Below are 5,618 nucleotides of genomic sequence, written 5' to 3' on the forward strand. Positions count from 1 at the left end.
CAGCAGGGCTGGGGGGTGGGGGGGTAGGGGGCTGTGGGTCAGGAGTGAGGGGCACTGGTGGGGATGGGGAGCTGTGGCTTGGGAGTGAGGGGCACTGGCATATTAGGGCTGGTCAGCACAAAGCAGCTGGGGGAACAGCCACAGCTGGACCCATGTCCTGGTGGGCAGAGGGCGCTGTGATTTTAATATTTTATATTTTATATATATATATATATAAATATAAATGTATTTTATTATAGTGTTTGAGGCACTGGTAGGCTTCCAAATTGCTTTAAAATTGAAAGTATAACAAGAAAACATTGTGTTCAACTGATATCTATCTATCTATCGGCATTTCCTTTTAAATCACAGAGAAATGCAGATTTGGGATTTTGTTAAATCAAGAGAATTTGGGATTTTTTTTAAACCAGAGAATTTGGGATTAAAAAGAGAAAATCGGAATCCCTGATGATGACTAGCAGAAAGCAACATCTGAATGACAGGTATGAATGAGCATCCTAGCTGAGAGAAATTTATCACTCAGCTCAGAATACAACCCAAACCAGTTCTCAGATTTTTAAGGGTGCAACTTTCTTAAAACCAGAAAAAGAAAGAGGCTCATTCATATCCATGGATTTGGGCATTTGATCACTGCTCCTGTTCTAGGAACTTCCCAGGGGTCTGTCATGCCCCCAGTAGGAGGGAGAGGCACTTAGCCCTCACAGGACTAGCCAAGTGTGCTGGGAATGCAGGCTCAGGTCTCCGTTAGGTTAAATAATTCAATATGGGCAAACAATCTGGATGCCGGTCTGGTGAGCCAGGAATAGAGGAGGGGAGGGAATGATGTTGATAAGGCCATGAACTTTCATGGGTGGCTCAGCTGTGTGTCACCAAGAGAGTATAGAAACATGGGGTTCTCGGGGGCTGCACACAATGAGGCTTGTTAAGAGCAGTACTAACGTACATACCAGCTTGCCAGCTTTGTGCTCAGGACGTAATCCCACGGCCATGGCAGCATACCTCACCAATTAAGTCCCTTTGTCGAGGGAAGATTTCAGATTGCACCTTCTGCACCACACCTCTTTGCTTCAGCATGAATTCCTAAATGAACTCCCATCTCCTCTATCAAGTATCAGTTAATTTACAGGAAGACCAGGTCTAAAATAAATACAAACTGAGGCATAGACAATGAGACTCTTATGAAGTCAGCAGCATTAACAGCAGACATTCAACTGGCCTGCAACTGTCTATGGCACACACTAAACCAGCTAAGACCAGTTAACTGAGAACCCCTTCATGTGCCCCATTGCTCTTGTCAGTAAGCGCATTCCTGTCATTCCCTTCAACTCTCATTCTCTTCCCTACAATGGATATATTGCTACATTTTCACCCTCCCTAGAGAAACAGGAAGGCCTATCACTTAAATCACTAGAAGCTGGGCTGGACAAAACACTACAGAATATGTTGCAGGGAACAATGCTGCATATGATTTCTCAGCATTCCTGCAAGCTGTGGACAAACAGAGCTCTTTCCTTCTATCCTACAGTTTAATTCTCACCCCTCAGGGGGCTGGGACCGGGAAACTTAATGATGAAGCATATGGGCAAGGGCACAGGGAGATTTTCCCACATATAAAAGTTAAAAACACTATTTTTAAGAATTTAGTGAAGGGGAACATAGCAAGGCCATGTCTGTATGGCCTACCTCCCAATGCTAGGACTGCCACCAACAAAATTAGCTGCCCCACTTGTGCAGGTGTCCTTCAACCTGTAAACCCTGCAGGTCTGTTTGCTCTCTACCTGGGCGCTGCAAAATCCACAACATCTTGCATGAGATTATACATCTGCTCTGTAAGGCAGCTCCCAAAACAGACGTGCAGTATGCTGCTATCTGCCTCACTCCTGCTTTTCCACCCCCAGGGAGACCGTCCCCTTCCAAGGGAAGTGAGTCCCATGTTCCATTCAAAACCATAGGTTGAAAATGCCAACACTGCACTGCTGAATGTCTAAAAGACAGAGAATGCCAAGGGTAAGTTGCATAGTCACCTTAACACACTCTCGCAATCTAGTTTTGCTGAAAGATGTGATGGCTGAAAGCTGGTCTCAGCTCCCAAGACTCTTGCAAGCCCTAATTAAAGCCAGTGGGTGCCAAGCCCTCTTTTAAGCTGAACAGGTGTAAACCATCATCTCTACATAGGAAAAGGTAGGGCAGGGTAGCACTGTAGGGTGTGTCCAAATGAGCACACACCTACATTTCCCTGGGGACACCCCTGCATGTGCGCTCTGGCACAGGGCAAATTGCCCCAGGTAAGGGAGGGAAGGCTGGGGCCAGCACCTGGGCTGGGGCCCTCCCAGGGCTACAGCGGTGGTGATCCAGGTGCCCGGAGCCTAGCTGGTAGCTGGAGCATGGCTCTGACAGGCCAGGCTCCTGTTTCGGGGGGCATATGCTGCTGCCACGTGCACCACACTGTTTTTTTTCAGCGTGCTTTTTTTTGATACCAGAATTACCCATTATCTAAATTTGGCTCCATGCTGCAAATATTCTGCATAGAAAACCAAATCAGGTGCACGGGATGCATTTTGCAGCATCTCAAAAGCCTTTGAGGTGCCACAAAGCGCATGTGTGCACTTGTGTGAATGTACCCTTAGAGACTAACTGGTTCAATTAAGAACAAAACAGTTAATTTCTAAGGGCACCTATGCAAGTGCCTGACACTTGCTCTAATGCATGCTAATTAGCTTCTAACAACTGCTCTAATTAAAGCACCTCCCCAACCCAGAGCATGTGTAGACGGCCTAAAGTGCCACTCTGCCATACCTTCTGCCTGATTTCAGACTAGCATGAGGAATGTGTGCTATGTAGCAGAAAATCTTCCCAGAAAGGGAAACAGTGTTGTCACAGGACCCACCCTTTAATTCTCAAATAGTACAAGTTTGTGCTCTTTCTTCCACAACTTTACATGCCAACATATAACATCTTGTCACTGTTTTCCCATTGCTGCACACTGACCTTAATTCCACTGCCCTGGACATCTCTAATAATCTAATAAAATCTAATCTAAATAATCTACTAATCTAAATAATCTAATAAAAAACATCTCTAATAGTTTTGGGCCAACTCCTCAGAGACACTAGCTCAAGTAACTAGCCTTTACTTCAGTGACACTTTCAAACACTCACCAGCTCCCAGCATGTTTGGTCCTGAGACATCTATATGGTCAATTCTCTGCTCCCAGGAGTTTACATTTTAATCATCTTCTCAGGACTCATGTACTTTACATATGTGAATGTGTGGGGAGAGACATAGCTTTGAACAGTGATTTTTTTTTTTATATCTTAGAAGAAATGCACATACAGCAAGTAGACCCCAAAGCACTGTACATATTCCATCCTGGGAATAAGTCAAGGGCTCTGTTCAGCTCTTTGCCATACTAAATGCATAGCAGCCCTCTCCTCTAAAAAGTTCCTCTGAACCCTCTGAGCCAGCCACCTGGTATTGTTACAGTTTTTCACTGCACAGCAATTCACACCCGGGAATAAGTGTCATCTGTAGGGGCTCAAACTAATGCATCAGATCCAGGGGATAGATTCCACTGATTCCAATGGGACCCACATTCCACAGGCTTGCCTTATAAGCTGACAAATATCTCTACAGCAACATGTACTTCACATGCACATTTTTCAACAGGTCACAACTCTACCCCAACTCTACTGGTTTACAGCAGGAAAACTGACCAATATCTTTCAAATGAGTACTAATTCTCTGCCAGAATACAATATTCCATTCTTGCTCATATACCCCAGAAACTTTCCAACCCATTTCACAAAAATGTTTGTACAAATAGGGACATTTTATTTTTAATTTACATTTGTCTCATGCTCTGAAAAGGCTGGAATGATTTTACATAGACTTCATGCAATCACCACTTCAAATTCACCTTTAGGCAATGGAGAAGCCTTTAAAAATGTTAGTCTGTAAGGAAAACAGTTCAGAAATTTATGAATGGCTGAAGACAGGACGTTAGAATGGAAATAATCATGCAACCTCAGCAATAGGTGTCATTACCAGTGCCTCTCAAACGCTGCACTCTGCATTACCTACATGAATTATTAATTCCTTCCCACATTCAATACAAATAATGAAAATAGCAGGTATGATGTTGATTTTCTACACACGCTATTTGATGGTTGTTCCATACAGAATTACCTCCTACATACTGAAGGCAAACTTGCCATATAAAATGGGATCTCCCAGACTGTACTATGTTTCTATCCGCAGCCCCCCCTCGCAAATGTGCCTCTCTGGGCGCTCGGGCTCTCTGCGGCCCCCCGTCTCGCAGCTGCGCCTCTCTGGGTGCTTGGGCTCTCCGCGACCTTGTCGCTTTCTGCCTTATTAGGCACTCAGAGTTGGCACACTCCTGATCCTATGCCTATCCTGGCACTCGGAGTTGGCACACCCCCAACACTGTGCCCTTTTGGCGCTCAGGGTCAGCACACTCTCACACATCGCACCCTTTCGGGTGCTCGGGGTCGGCTCACTCCTAACGTTGCCTCCTTTGGCTGTCGTAGGTCGCTGCCCCCCTGCTCTGGGGCTCCTTGCTGCCCCCCTGCTCTGGGACTGGGGTTCCCACACTGCTGTGGGTCCCCTATGAGGCCCCCTCCAACCCCTAATAGCCTCACCCAAACCTCTGGTGATAAATAGCAAAAACAAAACTCAAGCCCCTAGGCTATAACATAAACTTCTGCCACTTGGCTAAAACATCACTCGAGCCACCCCCAAGGGTGCTCCATCCTTCATCCGTCCCAACTGCTCGTGCATTTTGGCCTCTTCTTTCTTGCTCCGGCAGAGATCCTACCCCTTTGGCTGCCAGCAGGGAACTGCCTCCTGGCCTCTGGACTATGATTTATATAGGATCTGGGCCCTGCCCCTTCCGGTCAGCTGATCAAGCAGGTGTGGGTCCTTATCACCCTTTGGTTGCCCTGGCAACATGCACCTGGGTGGTTACCCTGGCTCTCCAAGTAGCAGGCACTTTGGTGCCCTGCTACAGGCTCATACTTCGCTTGTAAGTTGAGTGGGGCAGAGACCGCCATTCAGTACTGCGTGTTTGGATGGAGCCTAGCATCATGGGGGTCCTAGTCCACGACCACAGTTCCTAAATGCTTTAATACCACAAATAACAAACAAAGAACTGATAATAACAGCTGACGTAAGGAGAATTTGCATCTGCTTCAAAAATGATTCTCAATAATGAGCTAAACCAATGTCCTAAATCTCAAAGCATCCAAACTCTAAAGAACCCTGGCTCCTGGACCCACCTCTGTTTAGAGCAGTTCTATTAATACAGAACTAACTGTGGAACAGCACTGAAATGCCAGCGATGGCCCTTTAGAAAACCCTGAAAGAAATGCTCAGGCATTACAGAGAGTTGGAAAAAACATGACTTCTTTCCAGTTTAACTGTTATACTTTGCAAGGCAAAAACATAGTCATTGTACACCAACGCTCGTAGCATGGGGAACAAACTGGAGGAACTCGCCCTCAGAATAGCTAGTTCAAACCCAGATGTCATAGGGCTGACAGAGACGTGGTGGGACTCGTCCCATGACTGGGCAGTTAACATTAGGGGCTATAGGCTGTACA

General features: G+C 46.1%; 1 protein-coding gene across 5 annotated transcripts in view; it reads right to left on the reverse strand.

The window, feature by feature from the left end:
* Positions 1 to 5,618, reverse strand: part of ARHGAP22 (Rho GTPase activating protein 22) — a 368,091-nt gene that overhangs the window by 234,097 nt on the left and 128,376 nt on the right. Inside the window, exon 1 of one of the 5 annotated variants that reach the window (XM_019502555.1) lies at positions 948 to 1,207. The exons of the other annotated variants lie outside the window; for them this stretch is intronic. The gene's annotated coding sequence lies outside the window, so the exon portion shown is untranslated. Of the gene's footprint in view, positions 1 to 947; positions 1,208 to 5,618 lie in introns of those variants that run through there. 5 annotated transcript variants of the gene reach the window in all.

This window comes from Gavialis gangeticus, unplaced genomic scaffold, assembly GCF_001723915.1.
Source record: "Gavialis gangeticus isolate Ggan-Ray unplaced genomic scaffold, GavGan_comp1, whole genome shotgun sequence".
NCBI classification, from domain to species: Eukaryota; Metazoa; Chordata; order Crocodylia; family Gavialidae; genus Gavialis; species Gavialis gangeticus.